General features: G+C 47.5%; 1 protein-coding gene across 1 annotated transcript in view; it reads left to right on the forward strand.

The window, feature by feature from the left end:
• OPA3 (outer mitochondrial membrane lipid metabolism regulator OPA3) overlaps positions 1–18,700 on the forward strand; it is a 73,611-nt gene that overhangs the window by 36,122 nt on the left and 18,789 nt on the right. The gene's annotated exons all lie outside the window — the stretch shown is intronic.

Consider the following 18,700-nt stretch of genomic DNA (forward strand, 5'->3'; position numbering starts at 1 on the left):
ATCCCTGGGTGTTGCCGCGCCTGACCAACAAACAAAAAACTGTCACCAAGGCGCCCACCATGTCCCTCACGTGTTCTGTGCAGAGCTGGTGTCCCAGCCAGGAAGGAGACAGCCCTAACCCTACTGCCGGGGGCTTACAGCCCAGTGTTTCTCTTCCAGTGTTATCTGCCCTGTGGTTTATTTGGGAAGGAGGGACTCCTCCCCTCCTGAGGAGGGCTGTAAGCCACAAGAAGCAAATTCTTCAACAGTGGCTCACAAAAGCCTCATCCGGTGTCCTGAGGACTCTGCCTCTCCCATCTCCTGGCAGGCCTTGTTGACCCCCATATTGGTTTCCCCGTTGCGCAGGCCCTTGCCTGGGGAGAGTCACCCCAGGAGAAAATGGACTTCCTAAAGCCCCCACCTGACCCCCTGGCCCATCGCTGAGCTGGCCACTGTGATGCTGTGGGGCCAGGCTGGGATCCCCCAGCCCCATAGGCAGAAGGAGAGGAGAAGAATGTCCAGAGGAGTGTGGAGAGGGCACCATCCACCCGCTTACTGGACAGATGTTTACTGCGCTCCTGGCTGCATTCTATCTAGTAGCTGGGAGTCAGCCAGGGACTAGACAAGGTTGCCGCTACCACGGAGCCATCAGCTAGTGCGGGGACGTGGACAGTAAAGGAAAAAACCTAGGGTCTTCCCTGGTGGCTCAGTGGTAAAGAATCTTCCAATGCAGGGGATGTGGGTTCGATCCCTGGGGGTGGGGTGGGGACTGAGATCCCACATGTCTTGGGGCAATTAAGCCCGCGAGCCACGACTACTGAGCCCACGTGCCACAGCTAGAGAGCTGTGCACCGCAACGAAGACCCAGCACAGCCAAAAACAGGAAGGAAGAAAGAAGAAAAACTAATCCCTGTCTGGGTGATGAGGGCTGAGAAGAAAGTTTCAGGAGTAATGGAGATGGGGATGTAGATCAGCTGGTCAGGGAAGAGATGCGAGGATCCCTTTTGGCAACCGCCAGAGTGAGAAAGGGTTAATAGGCCCTGCAGCGGTGTGGGGGTCTGCCTTTTCCTGGACCTGCAAGAGGCTGCTACGAGAACAGAGCTGGGGTCAGCGGACTAAGGCCTGGCGCTGCCTGTCTTTGGGAATAAAGATTTATTGGAATCCAGCCACGCTCATTTGTTTATGTCTTTCTATGGCTGCTTTTGCACGGCAATGGCAGAGTTGAGTCATTTGTGAAAAATACCACTTTGCCTTCAAAGATGCAAATATTTACTGTTTGGCCCTTTACATAAAGAAGAGTTTACTGACCCCTGGAACAGAGTAAGCAAGGGAAGAAGGATGGGCAAAGGGCTCAGGAGGACAAAGCCTGGCCCCCTTGCCTCAGCTGGCACAGCTCTGGAGGGGCCAACCAGCTCCCACACCCCCATGCGGTCAGCTCTTACCGCGCCCTGCCTGGTCCTGCTTCCATCACTCTTCCAGTCCCCACCCACGGGAGCTACTCCCTGGAGACGCCGCAATAACCCTGCCGTTCTCAGATTGCAGAGTCTCCGTCTCAATCTACAGCAGCAAGGTGAAATAAGACCTATATTTTACATAATCCACCATATATATGTATAATAATTCACAACTCACCCTCTATGTTGGATAAACATTGTGTAATTCCTGCATTATGTGACATAGTATGTAATGGAATATAAAAACATTTTATGTAATATGTCACATACCACTATATATGTTGTGTGTGTTTGTGTGTAGAATTTATCATTGCAATGAACATTTCAGTAATTTACCCTTAATATGTGCTGTGTAGTCTGATATCTCCTGTTTTATTGTGTTGCATTTAGAAAAACTACAGACAAATATGTATCATATACCTTATATGTATCATAAACATAAAATCCATCGTATCATAAAACACATGTATGTTAATATCATGTGTTATATAAGGTAGAGCGCTGAAGAATTAATGCCTTTGAACTGTGGTGCTGGAGAGTCCCTTGGACAGCAAGGAGATCAAACCAGTCAATCTTAAGGGAAATCAACCCTAAATATTCATTGAAAGGACAGTTGCTTAAGCTGAAACTCCAGTATTTTGGTCATCTGATGGGAAGAGCTGACTCATTGGAAAAGTCCCTGATGCTGGGAAAGATTGAGGGCAGAAAGAGAAGAGGGTGTCAGAGGAAGAGATGGCTGGATGGCATCTCCGAAGCAGTGGACGTGAAGCTTGAGCAGACTTCACAGGAGATGGTGATGAGCAGGGAGGCCTTCGTGCTGCAGTCCATGGGGCCGCAAAGAGTTGCACACGACTGGGCGATGGAATGACAATGTTAATATCATATATACTTTGTCAGAACAAAATTTCACTAAACAATAATTGCCCTTACTGGTTTGTGATGAACTCTTGTTACTTTCTATTCACTTTTTTTTTTTTTTTTAAAGAAATCATACACATAGGTATGGATTATACTAACTTCCGTAAAGCAGGCTGCCTTGGGCCTCAGTGAAGACTTTGGCGTTTACTATGCAGTGAGCAGGAGCCAGGGGAGGGCTCTGAGTGGAGGAATGCGAGCTGGCTTAGTTTAACCAGAGCCCTGTACACACTATGAGCGTGGGGCAAAACTGAAAGCTGCCAGCCCAGTGAAGAGGCGACTGTGATTGTCCAGACAGAGGTGATGGTGACTGGACCAGGCAGAGGCAGTAAGGGTAGGGAGAAGTGAGATTCTGGGCAGGTTAATATTTCAAAGGTAGAGCAGACAGAATTTGCTCAGGGATGGGAGATGGGGAGTCACTGATGGCTTCAAAGTTTTTGCTCTGTGTACCGAGAAGGGACACGTTGGTGCCCAGGGACTGAGGCTGCAGGAGAACCAGTGTGAGGAGATGTGGATAGCCTTCCTCTTCCCCACCCCATGGTTGTCTCAGATCTGGGTGCCCTCTGGCAGGCTTTGGTTATTCTGAATTGTAGCCGGCGGGGGCTAGTCCTGGGCGCTGTCCTCACACTGCGTAACTGACATTGTTTATCTCCAGCGTGCCTCCATCAGGGGACACTCCTAGGGTCCCTTTGGGACACCCTGGAGGAAGGAGGCAACTGGTGGTGGCGGGCTTGGACTTGGGACTCTGGTCTTAGGGCCGTCCTTACCCCTGAAACAGCAAGGCTCAGGCCAGGCTCCCCAGAGGCACCTCCACCAAGTCAGGGCTCATATGGACCTGGTTTGGGGGGGTGCATGAGCGCAGTGGGCTGTCTTACTCAGGGGTCACCTCCCTGTACCTCGATATTTATATTTGGAAATTGCACAATCTCTTCCTAAGGTTCAGCCACTTCAGAGAGAAAAGTTCCCTCCCTAAAAGGGGTCTTGTTTCTGGTGGGGGCGAGGGGAACACATTGGCAAGAACCCTTTTGGGAGTTGTCTGGCTGCAACACGTCTACTAAAGATCTCCCTTTGTGGGCACGGGTGCTGTCCCCCTCTTCCCTCTTGTGACAGTCAGGGATCTGCCCATGCCTCTGTGGCCACCATGAGTGTTTCCTCAGGAAGATGCCCAGAGCTGAAAGAACCAAATACATTAAAGATATTTATTCTGGGCTGTGTGCTTAGTCACTCAGGCGTGTCTGACTCTTTGCAACCCCACAGACTGTAGCACGCCAGGCTCCTCTGTCCATGGGATTCTCCAGGCAAGAATATTGGAATGGGTTGCCATGCCCTCCTCCAGGGGATCTTCCCAACCCAGGGATCGAACCCACGTCTCCGAGTTGTGGGTGGGTTCTTTACCGACTGAGCCACCAGGGAAGACAAGGACAATTATAGTTAATATAAAAATGCCTCGTAGGGACTTCCTTGGTGGTCCATTAGTTAGCACTCTGCGCTTCCACTGCAGGGGGCATGGGTTCGATCCCTGTTTGGGAAACTTAAGATCCTGCAAGCTGCGTGGCATGGCCAAAAAAGGAATGCCCTCTAAAATCTCAGTGAAGTGTCAGAGGAACTGTCGACACTTGCAAGGATCAAACTTAAAAAAATTTTCAACCCACACAAGTGCACAGTGGAATTTCATTATTCTTTTAATTTGCACTTTCTTGTTTTAACCCATAGGATGAACTTCTTTTCCGCTGCTTATTGGACATTTGTGCTGCTTTTGAAAGATGCCTGTTTTCACTGTCTGTGAATTAATGTTCATTTCTGGTGTGTTTTGTCCTGCTGAAGTTTTTTCATTTTAAAGTAACCAAATCTATGAGTCTCTTTACTTTTAGGCACTTGTTTTGTTTGTTTGTTTGTTTCTGTGTTTATTTGAGAAGGGCTTCTCTACCCCAAGAATTTATGTCTTCAACGTCTCCCTTCTTCTCATATCTGTGTTAATGTTTCCTTTGTGCTTGTTGTCCACTGAGCTTGTGTTGCGTTGTGTTTTGGTTTCTGATGAGTGTAAGGTTGGGTGCGATTTGCGATCTTCAGTTTCCAGATATATGAGGGACTGGCGTCTCGGAGTACGTGGAATGGTACATCTTTTCCCTCCTCATCTGAGACTAGGCAGCAACGTCCGCTATGTTCCCCAGACACAAGTACCTCTTTCTTGATCCTGTTCTGTCTACCGTTTGTCCGTCCTGCACCAGCACCAGGTCTTTTGAATGCCAAGAGCTTGAAAATATTTTTTGGTCTCTTCAAGGCAAACTGGTAGCCTTGTCCTTGTTTTCAGACTTATCTGAGTACCTTTGTTCCTTGATATACATTTTCCAAAATTAATAGACTTTATTTTTTGAGAAGTTTTAAGCTTACAGAAGGGCTTCCCAGGTGGCTCAGTGGTAAAGAATCCACCTGCCAATTCAGGAAACAAGGGTTCGATCCCTGGATTGGGAAGATCCCCTGGAGGAGGGCATGGCAACCCACTCTAGTATTCTTGCCTGGAGAGTCCCATGGACAGAGGAGCCTGGTGGGCTACAGCTCATAGAGGTCACAAAAGAGTCAGACATGACCTGGTGACTAAACAACAAGAAGGATTACAGGAAAATCGAGCAGAAAGTACAGGAAGGGCTTCACTGGTGGCACAGTGGTAAGAATCTGGGTTGTAACTCAGGATGCGGGGTCAAGGATCTGACTTGCCTGGGGTCACTGAGCCCCCACGCCACAACTAGAGAGCAGCCTGCTCACCATAATGAAGAGCCCGCATGACTCAACTGAGGCCCTTCACAGCCAAATACATAAATAAAAGCTAGGTTTAAAAAATATGGAGAATTCCCACATATCCTCTCCCCCCAACACACATATAATTGCCCTTATTATCAACATCTTGCTTTAGTATATTTGTTACAATTGAGAGGTCAATATTGATATATCACCAAAGTCCATAGTTTACATTAGGGTTCACTTTTGGTATTGTATATTCTATGGGTTTGGACAAATTATAATATAAAGACATCCACCATTATAAAATACAGAATGGTTTCACTGCCCTGAAATTCCCCGCTGTGTTCCATTTATTTATTTAGTCCCTCTCCTACCCTGAGACCCTGCAGCACTGATCTTTTTACTGTCTCCACAGTCTTGTATGATATGAGACCTCTGTCACCCACCAACATGCCTGCATTTGCTGAGTCAGTGAATCCATGAGTTTCACAACGTACCTGGTCAAACCCCAGCCAACCTGTAGCCTCCAGGCCCTCCCACCCTACAGTGGGCAAGTGGTGGCCCCCAAAGAGCCTCGGACCCAGTCCCTGCATTCCACAAATGTGATCTTATCCCATAAAAACGTTTGCAGACATGATCAAATTAAAAATACTGTGAAGAAGAGATTTTACAGTGTGCTCCTAAGAGACAGTCAGAGGGAGGTTGCACACCCAGAGAAGAAGGTGATGTGAAGATGGAGGCAGAGATTGAAGTGATGCAGGCACAAGCCAAGGAATGAAGCGGTCACCAGAAGCCAGAAGAGGCAGAGAATAGATTCTCCCCTTTGGCTAGCTGCACTGCAGTATTCTGGGCTTTCCAGGTGACTCAGTGGTAAAGAACCTGCCTGCCAATGTGGGTTTGATCCCTAGGTCGGGAAGATCCCCTGGAGAAGGAAACGGCAACCCACTCCAGTATTCTTGCCTGGGAAATACCACGGACAGAGGGCCCTGGAGGTCTACAGCCCATGGGGTCACAAAAGAGTTGGACACGACTTAGCAACTAAGTGACTGAACAACAAAACTGAAAGAAATCTGAAAATGTTCCTTCACCTAGCTGAATATTCTTGTGTGTATGTCACAAAATATTTATTATATAAACTCTTTCTCCTTAAACTCAGCATCGCTCTAACATAGAACAAAAATTCGACTATAGGGAGTTCCCTGGCAGTTCAGTGATTAGGACTCCACGCTTCCACTACAGGGGGCATGGATTCAATACCTAGTCAGGGAACTAAGATCCTGGAAGCTGCGTGGCAGGGCCAATAAAGAAGTAAATTAATTAAAAAGATTCTTATTGAACCAATTTAAAAAATGATTATTATAATTTTCATTAGGGTTGACAATGCACATGAAAGACCTTCTGTATTTATCAAGGGTCATACCAAAGAAAGTCTCTGTTTGGATCTTCCGTGAACAATTGTCATGGTCTTTGAGTTGAAGATATTTAAGTTGATATATTTAACATAAACTTTAAAAAGAAACAGGATTTTGCTGTTTATTAACACTGGGTTATTTTATAATTAACATCTGGAGAGCTGATCTCAAAGCATGGTGTGGCAGTAGTGATGTGAACATTGTTCTCCAAGGCAGGAGAAGTACATTCTGACCCTCGCCCTTTTCCTGTGTGGCCCAGAGAAGGTTATTCTCAGAAGCCCAGTTTCCTCATTTGTTTTAATGGAGATGCAGACTTGATGAACAGGTGGTAGATGACCAAGACATTGAACAACCGGTTTCCTCATTTGTTTTAATGGAGATGCAGACTTGATGAACAGGTGGTAGATGACCAGGACATTGAACAACCATGACTCAGAGTATGATGAAACAAACAACAAAAGAACAGGTTCTCCCCTCAGGCTTTGAGAGTGAGTGAAGCCCACTCGAAGCTTGATTTTTGGGCTGGTGACGCTGATTTTGAACTTCTGTCCTTCAGGACTGTGAGAGAGCAAGTTTCCGGGTGATTGTTGTTTTGTTCTCTTCTGTTGTTTTAAGCCATCCAGTTCATAGTAATGTGTTACGGGAGACAGGAAGTTAATCCACTCCCACAGTCTGTCCAAAGCTCATCCTGAGTAACTCTGGCCTCTCAATTAAAGAAAGGACAAGCCTACTTCGTTTTGCTGGGGTGTGGAGGGCCTGGGTTTTCCAGAGACTTCTCGTGGCTTTCCTCTACGTTGCTGGAGAGAAGGTAATTCCTCAGCTAGACACAGGTATTTTGATAGCCCGTTTAGTAGTCTATTGTGAAAGAGTAGTCATGTCTTTACTAGCTCGTATTTTATTGGGCAGTTAATTTTTTCCAGATTTTCAAAACTCTGTTTCTAACCTTGGGCCATTTTTTTCCCATTACATGTTTCCCTTTTCTTTCTTTCTTTCTTTTTTTTGACTGCACTAAGTCTTTACTGTGAAATGTGAGCTTTCTCTAGTTGCAGCCCAAGGGCTTAGTCACTCCACGGCATGTGGAATCTTCCCCGACCAAGGATTGAACCCGTGTCCCCTGCATTGCAAGGCAGATTCTCAACAACTAGACCACCAGGGCAATTCCTCTGATTGTGTTTTTTTCTTTTTTGACTTAATGTTTTTTAATTGGAGGTTAATTGCTTTACGACGTTGTGTTAGTTTCTGCGCTACAACATAAAGAATCAGCTCTAAGTAGACACACATCTCCTCCCTCCCTTCCCATCTGCCACCCCATCCCTCTAGGTCATCACAGGGTCCCAAGCGGAGCTCCTTCCATTACGATTATGGTTTTAATTTGTCTTTCTCTGATGAGAAATGATGTTGAGCATCTTTATGTGTGCTTATTGGCCATGCTCATCATCTTCTTTGGCAAAGATAATAATTGCATCTGTTAATACCATTATTTGATAATAATTAGATCTGTTCAAGTCATCTGTCAGTTGTATTAGTTTCCTGTGGTTGTTGTAACAAATTACCACAAATTTGGTGGCTTAAAAGAATACACGTTTAGACCTAACAAAACAGAAAGAGACTCACAGACTTAGAAAACACACTTATGGTTGTTTAGGGACAGTTAGGGACTTTGGGGTGGTCATGTACTCACGGCTATATTCAAAATGGATAACCAACAAGGACCTGTTGTATGGCACATGGAACTCTGCTCAATGTTATGTGCCAGCCTGGATGGGAGAGGGGTTTGGGGGAGAATGGATACATGTATGCGGATGGCTGAGTCCCTTTTCTGTCCACCTGAAACTACCACAGCATGGTTCATCGGCTGTACCCTAATACAAAATAAAAAGTTCAAAACAAAAATACACATTTATTCTCTTAGCAATCCCCAAGGCCAGAAAACTGAAATCAATATCACTGGATTGGAATGTTGGCAGGGCTGTGCTCCCTCCAAAGGCTTGAGGTGAGAACAGGTTCCTCACCTCTTCCAGCTTCCGGTGGCTCCGGGCTTTCCTTGCCTCATGGCAGCGTCAATCCACTCTCTCCCTCCTTCTTCACATAGCCTGCTCCCCTGTATGTCTGTGTTTTCTTTTCCTCTTCCCTCTCATTTAAGGACACTTGTCACTGGATTTAGGGCCCACCTGGGTAAGCTAGGATGACACCACCTTAATCAGCAGCAGCAAAGACCCTTTTGCCAAATAAGGCAACAGTCACATGTTCTGGGGACTTGGGTGTGTTCCTCCCTTCCTCCTACTCCAGTGATCAAATCTCCCCCTGCCTCCCTCACACAGGGACCCTTTGGGTTACATTTAGGGCCCACCTGGATAATCTTGGATCACTCCCCATCTCAAATCCTTAACTGCATCACATCTGCAAAGTCCTTTTCCCACATGAAGTAAGACTCACAAGATCTGGGGATCAGGACCCACTATTCACCACATCCCTTTTTAGGCTGTTCTGTCATGATTTCTAAGTGCTCTACACAGAATTTGCATACTGCCCCTTTGTTGGTCCTTTAATGGACCGGAAACTGGTGGTCCAGAGTCAACGATGAGAAAGTGAAAGAAGGAAAGAGGCTAATATTCCCTGGGTTATGCAGCCGGCTTTCATGTTCCAGGGAATCAGCCAGAAATAGAGAGATAAAGAGAGGAAGAGAAAGAAAGAAAGAAAGAAAGACACGGGGACTAAAACTCTGATGGAGCAAAGGTGTATTAATCAACATGGCGTGGGCATATATACTGTCTTACAAGGTAGTTATTCTCAGCAAAGATAAAGATTAAAATTCCAGACTTACAAAACACAGTTCAGTTCAGTTCAGTCGCTCAGTCGTGTCCGACTCTTTGCGACCCCATGAATTGCAGCACGCCAGGCCTCCCTGTCCATCACCAGCTCCCGAAGTTTACTCAAACTCATGACCATCGAGTTGGTGATGCCATCCAGCCATCTCATCCTCTGTCATCCCCTTCTCCTCCTGCCCCCAATCCCTCCCAGCATCAGGGTCTTTTCCAATGAGTCAACTCTTCACATGAGGTGGCCAAAGTACTGGAGTTTCAGCTTCAGCATCAGTCCTTCCAATGAACACCCAGGACTGATCTCCTTTAGGATGGACTGGTTGGATCTCCTTGCAGTCCAAGGGACTCTCAAGAGTCTTCTCCAACAACACAATTCAAAAGCATCAATTTTTCGGTGCTCAACTTTCTTCACAGTCTCACATCCATACAAAACACAACGTGATCCCTATTAAAGAGAGAAGAGGGTACTTGTCACCTTGAGAAACTAACAAAGGAAATGCCTGGATTCCTCAGCCCCGGGGAAAGGCGTGCCAGAGGGTTCCCGACAGATCCAAAACAGCACACCAGAAGCCTCTTGTTAAATGCTTCCTGACACCCCTTCATTGAGATGGGGACATTTAAAAAAAATAATTCATTTGTGTTTTTATGGCTGTGCTGGGTCTTCATTGCCTCGAGGGCTTTTTCTCTAGCTGCGGCGAGCCGGGCCTTCCTAACTACAGTGTGCGGGCTTCTCATTGCAGCGGCTTCTCTTGTTGCGGAGCACAAGCGCAGTAGTTGTGGTCCACGGGGTTAGTTGCTCCCAGGCATGTGGGATCTTCTGGACCAGGGATCGAACCCGTGTCTCCTGCATTGGCAGGCAGATTCTTTACCACTGAGCTACGAGGGAAGCCCAAGATGGGGATACTTTTTGCAAACCTCTTGTTAAATAAAGCCTTGGAGTGAGAAGGCTGATATGGGGCTGTGGTCTATGCTTCCCAGATGATCACTAGGGGGCTCGGCATATTTATTTTCACCTGTTTATCAGACCTTTCAATTCTGTGAGAAATGTCTGTTTTGGAAAATTGCCTGGTGGTCCAGTACTTAGAATCCCGTACTCTCACTGCCAAGGGCCTGGGTTCAACCCCTGGTCAAGGAACTAAGATCCCATAAGCCACATGGGCACAGCTCCCCACTCCACGCCCCCAAAAAGAATGTTTGCTTTGCTCATCCTTGGTGCTTGTTTGTGAGGTCTTCTGTCCTTTTACAAGTTTCTCAACTTTAATAAACAGGTTTTCCCATCTTTTCCTTTATGGCTCTTACTTTTCCTCCCTTGTCTGGGAAGAGGTTCCTTGCCCCAGGTTAGAACCACCCCCACGCTAAGGGTGCAGAATGGTAATAACCTTAATTTTACAGAGAAGGAAACTGAGACACAGAAGAACATAATCTCTTCCACTTCACATTTCTTAGGTTCCAGGCACTGCAAGGATTTTTACAAGAGTTATATCATTGAACCCCCGAATCTCCCTATGTCATGGGTCCTCCAAACCACCCCTCAGACCTGATAATTTATCTGCTAAGGACTCAGAAAAGCCAATATAGCATTAGAGTGAAAGGATACAGATTCTTATCAAAGGGAAAACATAAATGGGGTGAAGTCCAGGTGCAGAGAGAATAGCATGTGCAAAGGCCCGAAGATGAGAGTGAGGAGGGATGATTTTGTCACGCGAGTGTATGCTTCTCGGTTCCTTGTCTCATTACAACAAAAATTTGGAGTGACGGACATTGAAGCCCCCTCGGCGGGTCGCAGCTCTCAGAGGACAGACCGTGTTATAGCTCTTAAATAAATCAGTGTTACAGCTCTATTTATTTAGATGAGAACACGTCGATCCAAAGACTCGAAGAGAAGATCGCCCCATTGCACTGGAGAGAGAGAGAGCTTTGGCTCCTCTTTTTATATGTTTCTTTGTCCCTGGGCCTGTCTTATGTAAACTGGGCCAGCCAGGAGTGTTGTTTGTTTTACCTGAGGTTCTCACTCTGGTCCTCGGACCTTCCTTTGTTCTATTTTTGCGGGCTTTCCCTTCCAGGTCTTTTAGCCACCGCCATTTTGGACTCTTTTCCCCTATTCTAACTACCTAACATTCCCCCCTCAAGAGATGGGAGGCCCAATTCTTTGGGAATAGGGGCGTCGAGGTCTCTCTGGCTACTTCCTGCTGAACTGGGACGGCGAGGGGCATTGGGCTTCCCCCTCTTGCTAGTCTCAGGCCTCAGAGTCCTTATAGCGGTGTCCATCTAAGGGTGACTGATGTTTTTTGTGGTTGGCTATAGTTTTATATCTTTGTTGAACTGGCGCTGCATGTTATAGCTTGACCTGGGCAGAGACAAGACAGGTTAGACAATTGACAGTACATGGAACAGTCATTAGCAGCATCAGTATGGCATAACAAGGACTAGTAGGGGCATTAGCCAATTTCAAATTCACATCACCAGGATGGCTCAAGTCCCTCCTTGTTCAGGGATCAGAAGATCTATCTTCTGTCTGTTTTGGAGTACAATCTCTGCCAAGCTGTGTTGGCTCTTTAGAGCTGTCTTGAGAAATCTTAACCCTAGAGACCAGATTTTGGGGTTGTTTATTAGAATGGCACTCATTTATGGTTTTGAATAGGTATCTGAGATCTCCCAGGAGCTCACAGGTGTATTGAGTGTCCTCTTCTGTTTTCTTCCATGGCTTGACTCGTGAGTAGTGAATCCAGGAGTCATGTCCTGGCACCTTGACTGCTGTGTGAGTAGAAAGTATTACAGGGTAGGGGCCCTTCCATGTGGGCTGGACTGGAGCCTTTGGAGACCCATCTTTCCAGACGTTAATTAGGACTCGAGTCCCTGGAGCATATAGTGGTGACTCTTTAGTCTTTTGGGTCCTGGTTCATACCCCACAAGCATATATCCTGTTGGAATTGCCCAAAGGCCATGGTATGAGACTGGAGGGTCTGAACCTCTGGATCTAGGAAGAGGTCACTGACATAAACAAAAGGTCTTCTATCATGATTGCAATAGCTGCAAGATTTCGAAGGCAGGGGGGCCAGCCTTGGGTGGTTGGATCAAGTTTCTTGGATAAGTAAGCTACAGGCTGGGGCTCAGATCCCAGCCTTTGAGTTAACACTCCCAAGGCTATTCCCTCTCTTTCATGGATATAAAGTTGGAATGCTTTTTTTTGGAATCTGGCAACCTCAAGGCAGGTGCCCGAGTTGAGGCCTGTTTAGTGTAGCCTCTGCCTCCTTTTTAGGAGTTCCCCACATTAGTGGGATTGAATCATCTCGTCCCTTTAAGCTTTTATATAAGGGCTGGGAAATTAGACCACAGTTGGGTATCCAGATTCTACAATACCCAGTTAGCCCCAGGAAAGCTCGCAATTGTTTTCGAGTCGTGGGGGAGGGCAACTGGAGGATTCCTTGTACCCGATCAGAGGACAGCCTCCTGGACCCGTGTGTAATCTGAACTCCCAGGTAAGTGACCTTTGTCTCGACCATTTGTGCCTTAGCACGGGAGACTTTATATCCCCTTTCTGCCAAAAAGTTTAGAACCTGAACTGCGTGTTGTTGGGCACTTTTCTCATCTGGAGAGCAGATTAGTAGGTCATCTACATATTGTAATATTTTCCCATTGGGTCCCAGGTCCAGATCTAGGAGATCCCAGCTAAGGGCCTGTACAAACAAGTGGGGGCTGTCTCTGAACCCCTGAGGTAATACTGTCCAAGTCATCTGTTGGTGTTTTTCTCCTGGGGCCTCCCACTCAAAGGCAAAAAGATATTGGGATTCTTTAGCCAGTGGTAGGCAAAAAAATGCATCTTTGAGATCCAAGACTGTAAACCACTTGGCACTGGGTGGGCTTTCTCCCAAGATTACATAGGGGTTGGGTACTGTGGGATGCAGGGGGACTACAGCTTCATTTATGATCCGAAGATCTTGAACCATTTGCCAGGTTCCATCTTTTTTCTTTACTGAGAGGATTGGGGTGTTACATGGCAAATTGGTGGGGACCAATAGCCCACAAGCAAGGAATTAATTTATTTAAGGCTGTGGTCCCTCCAGAGCCTCTCTTTTGAGAGGATATTGTTTCCGGTTAGGAAACCGAGTGGGGTCTTGGAGGACGATGATGACCGGTTCAGCTTGGTGGGCTCGTCCGGGAATCCCCTGGTCCCACACCCGGGGGTTAATTTTGTCCTCCCATAGTCTTTGTTCTCTCTCTATTGGAGAAGGTGTAATGGATTCTTCAGTAGTAACCAGAAGCCGTAGGGCCCTAGGGGCTGAAAAGCTCCCCATCACCAGGGTGGTCCCCAGTTTAGTGAGTGTCTCTTCCCATGAAGGGAGTATGACACTCAGGGACCACCAGGAACTGGTGGGAAAATATCTGTCCATCCCAGCGACAAAGTGCTTGGGTGAATCTTTCAGTAGTTGCTTTTTCTGTAGCACCCAAAATGGTACAGGTTTGGAGGAGAAGGCTCCGGAGTAGGAGATCAAGACAGAGTAGGTAGCCCCTGTGTCAACCAAGAAATTCTTGGACCTACCTGCCACATCCAGTTGCACCCTTGGCCCCAGCCCCGTGATGGTTATCTATGACAGGCGGGCTGGCTGAAGCGGGCCACTTCAGTCCTCTTGAACCATCGTGAGGGAAGGCTTGGCGCTTGACCTTGAGGCTCTTGGGTCCCAAGGGCAGAGTGCCGCCCAGTGTCCCAGTTGATGGCATTTGTGGCCAGCTGTTCTAGGAGACTTGTCACGGTTAGGACACTCTTTGGCCCAATGCCCCGCCTGTCTATAGATTAGGCATTTGCCTCGTGCCTTGTCATTCAAGGACTCAGGGTGTGCCATAGGGCTTCCCTGGAGGGCAGCCCGCATCTGGGCATGCCTTCTCTTTCCTTCTCTCCCTCTCCTGGGCCTTAGCCTCTTTCTCTTGTTCTCTGTTATAAAAGGTATTGGTGGCTGTCTGGATCATCTCATCTAGAGAGGCAGCAGTCTTGCTGCTGTAGTTGATGTAACTTAATTCTGATATCTGATGCACATTGGGACAGGAATTTGTCCTTTAAAATCACCTGTCCTTCATAAGAGTCTAAGTCCAAATTGGTAAACTTTTGGAGGGCCTCTTTTAGCCTTTCCAGAAAGGCAATGGGGTTCTCAATGGGCTCCTGAGTTATTGCTGAGACCCGGGCATAGCTGATTACTTTTTGTTGGGCTGCTTTCAGTCCTGCCTTTATACAGTTTAGAAAATGATTCCTTTCCCAGATGTGCTCAGGGTCATTATAATTCCAGTTAGGATCGGAGGAGGGGACTGCAGTTTCCCCTACTGGGTATCTATCGCTTGACATGTGAAGCCCTGTTGCATACCTCTGGGCTTCCTTTAAGACCCTAGTATGTTCAGGATCAGATAAAGTTTGACTAAATATGACCATGTCCTTCCACATCAAGTCAAAGGCCAAAGTAATATGTTGGAACATATTTATATATTTGCCTGGGTCTTCTGTATAGCTTCCCAGGTCTTGTTTGATCTTAGTTCTAAGAGGGAGAAGGGTTTATGGACGTGGGTTGGTCCGAATTCTCCTCCAGTTCAACTAAGGGACGTACTCGAGCTGGTTTGTGTGGAGGGGGTGCTCCTGGATATGGGGGCACACTTGGATACAAGGAAGCAGCACCAGGAAATTGGGGAGCTGTGGGAGGTGAGCCTTCACGGGGGGCTTCCTTCTCTTGGTTGCCTGTGCCTAACACCATTTGCCTAGTGGGCTCACTTTTAGGGCACACAACAACCCCATACTTAAGACAGAGTTCCTTCATACCTCTCAGTCTGAAGAAAATTTGGACATAGGGGATCTCTGTCCATTTCCCTTGTCTTTTGCAGAATAAATCTAATTGCAGGATGGTATTGTAATTTAAAGTCCCATCCTCGGGCCAGTGTTCCTCGTCCCCCAGTGGATACCATGGCCATGCAGTGGCACAAAAGAATTTTAATCGACTCCTCCTCAGAGTTAGAGGATCAAACAGCTTCCAGTTACCAAGGATGCATCTCAAGGGCGTCTGCCCGGAAGTGGACTAGTTATTTCCCATCTGAAAAACAGTCATGTTAGGGAGGAAAAGTTAAAGAAAAAAACTAATAGGCTTTTTGAAGCTTATCCTACCCAGTACTGTCGAAACCTGAGAGCCAGGCATCCCCGGATCAGGATGCAGATCTCCAGTCAGGCTAAGGCGTGACAGCCTCCTAGAGATTGAATCCCTAGGCAGGTCGAGGTGTGACGACCTCCTGGGACGCTTGGGACTAGCAGATCCCAGAGCAGGTTGAGGCGTGACAACCTTTCCAGGACCAGATCCCTAGGCAGGTCAAGGCGTGATGACCTCCTGGGACCCCCTGGGCTGGAGTTTGGGTGTCCCCAAGGTCTCCAGCGTGACCAGTGCTGGGTAGAATTAAGGGGTTGTAACTCATTGCTAGTTTGTCCACTGTGGATGGGAAGATACCATGATGTAAGCTCATCCTACCTAGTACTGTCGCAACCTGAGAGCCAGATGTCCCCGGGGTCAGGATGCAGATCTCCAGGCAGACTAAGGCGTGACAGCTTCCTAGAGATCGAATCCCCAGGCAGGTCGAGGCGTGACAGCCTCTGAGAACTGGGCCCCTGGGCAGGTCAAGGCGTGACAACCTTTCTAGGACCAGATCCCTAGGCAGGTCAAGGCGTGATGACTTCCTGGGATTCCCGTACTGGAGTTTGGGCATCCACAAGATCTCCAGTGTGACCAATGCTAGGTAGGACTAGGGTTGGATATTATACAGTTCTTCCCTCCCAAGGCCAGCTATTTTCTGGTTATCCCTCGAGTAGATTGTAGAGGCAACATTGTGGGCCCGGATGGGGCTGAGGAAAGGAGCATGAAACAGGAAGGAAGGGGGGGCAGAGCACAACCTTTGGAAGAATGACATAGCACCAGGGCATAACATAAACCGATTAAAGTCAATTGGGTCCAACAGGACAAGTCAAATTCGAGCAAACTTTAATCCCCAATCTGTAAGCCAAAAGACACACCCAGAGGTGGCAGAACAGTCCTAAATCACTGTCAACAGAGGGAGGAGTGGGTGGTTCCCCAAGGGCTGGGATGATCCTCCCGCTCATTAGCATATGAATTTGCCCCAAAACTTAGTTAGGCCACATTCCATGGCCAGTACCCTGTAGAATGGGCGCTTCTCTCTGAATCCTAGCAAATCCACCTCCCACTTATCGCTTTGTCTCTCACTGAATTTTTGCTATAAGACCTCAGAGCCTGGGCCGGGTATCCTGGGTTTTGGTCGGGCTCGTGTCCCAAGAGAAAGAGCTGAAGGAAGAGGGGAAAGCAGTGGGAAAGATGTGCCAAGGAATCCCCTTCATAGCCTACTGGAAAATTTGCTAGATATCTGACCTGTGCTCAGTTTTAATTGGCCTGATTCTTGGAACAGATTAGAGTAGGGACAGAAGAACCCCCACCGGCTTGGGTAACCACTACTGGGGCCCAGCAGATAGTGCCTTTGGGACATACCGAAGAGTAGCCTCTCCAGAGTCCCTCAATTGCGCCCACTGCCGCCTGCCTGTTCGTGGGGGGTTCAAGGAAACGAGAAACGAGAGATTGTAATGGAATTAACATTTTGTTAGGCATGTCCCTCCAGCCATAGGAGCGAGGACCTCCTACCTTAACCGGAGGTCTTCTGGACTCTGGGGCTGAGCCGCAAGGGCTTTCTGCTGAGTTCGTTCTTCGCTGCCCCCGTTTCTAGCACGACGGTCCTTCCCCTGCGCTGGGTTTTCTTCACGTTCCGCTTCTACTGCAGGAGCTTCGCCGAGTTGGGCTTCTGCTGCGCTTGGCCTCTTCCGCGTGGAGGTTGTTTCAGCGAGGTTATATCCGAGTCACGGCACCATAGATGTCACGCGAGTGTATGCTCCTCGCTTCTTGTCTCGTCACAACAAAAATTTGGAGTGACGGACATTGAAGCCCCCTCGGCGGGTCGCAGCTCTGAGGACAGACCGTGTTATAGCTCTTAAATAAATCAGTGTTACAGCTCAGTGTCACAGCTCTATTTATTTAGATATTAGCAGGAAAATCCATCTTCGAGGCATGAGGGCACGTCGATCCAAAGACGCGAAGAGAAGATCGCCCCATTGCGCGATCCTCTTTTTATATGTTTCTCTGTCCCTGGGTCTGTCTTATGTAAATTGGGCCAACCAGGAGTGTTGTTTGTTTTACCTGAGGCTCTCACTCTGGTCCTCGGACCTTCCTTTGTTCTATTTTCGCGGGCTTTCCCTTCCAGGTCTTCTAGCCACCGCTATTTTGGACTCTTTTTCTGTATTCTAACTACCTAACAATTCAATGGCATAGTCTCAGAGCTTAGCGGGCAGGAGGCGGGAGACCAGATCACACAAGGCTTGGGCCCATGGAAAGGAGGGTATGGCCTTTCGTGACTTGCGAGCTGAGTGCACTGGGTGGTCTGGAGTTGAAGGTGTCAGTACAGAAAGGAATTCCACTCCAATCACGTTATTTCCCAATCATATTTAGGATGTTATAGCCACGCTTTCTGGGAAACAAACTCACTCAGAAGGACAATGCAGATAGTGGAGTGCAGTTTATTACACCGGCGGGCCCAAGGCAGAGTCTCCTCTTAGCCAAGGACCCCGACCAGCATTTGTGAAAATCTTTTATACCCCATGTGTGCGTGTCCAAACCCACCACCCCAATCCCTTGTGCTTACAAAGGAAGGGTAAATACAATCACAATAACCCCATCATTCACGTGTTATGTGTTCAAACAGTTAATAATCAATAAGCCCGCGGTTACATTCCAACCAGTTAATAACCGATAAGCCTGTGCTTACATTCTGATAGATACTGTCTGGAGGCAGGGGTGATTAGTGTCTGTTTTCTCTTAGGTGATGAGTAACCTGGATATGATCTTCAAGGTTCCCCTGTGTGGAGGGGGTCTTATCCTTCCACTGTCGTTCCCACAGGCACTAAGCAGAGAGTTCAGAATCCACTGGAGAGGTGGCCGAGCACGATCGGCACAGATAGGCTTGAGATGGAGTCCAGGCCCTATGAATTCCTTCTTCAAGGAGACAACAGGTTCATTATAGAAACAGCAGTGAAAACTGAGAAACAATGAAATGAAAAAAAAAATCATCTGTAATCCCACTACCCAGAGATGATCATTGTTAACTTTTAGCTGTATTTCATGATCCTAAATGCACACACGCGTGTGTGTGTACAGAAAAAAGTTATGCATTGTATATATATTAGTGTGTGCTAAGTCACTTCAGTCGTGTGACCCTATGGACTGTAGCCCACCAGGGTCCTCTGTCCCTGGGATTCTCCAGGCAAGAATACTGGGGTGGGATGCCATGCCTTCCTCCAGGG

This window comes from Odocoileus virginianus, chromosome 20, assembly GCF_023699985.2.
Source record: "Odocoileus virginianus isolate 20LAN1187 ecotype Illinois chromosome 20, Ovbor_1.2, whole genome shotgun sequence".
NCBI lineage: Eukaryota > Metazoa > Chordata > Mammalia > Artiodactyla > Cervidae > Odocoileus > Odocoileus virginianus.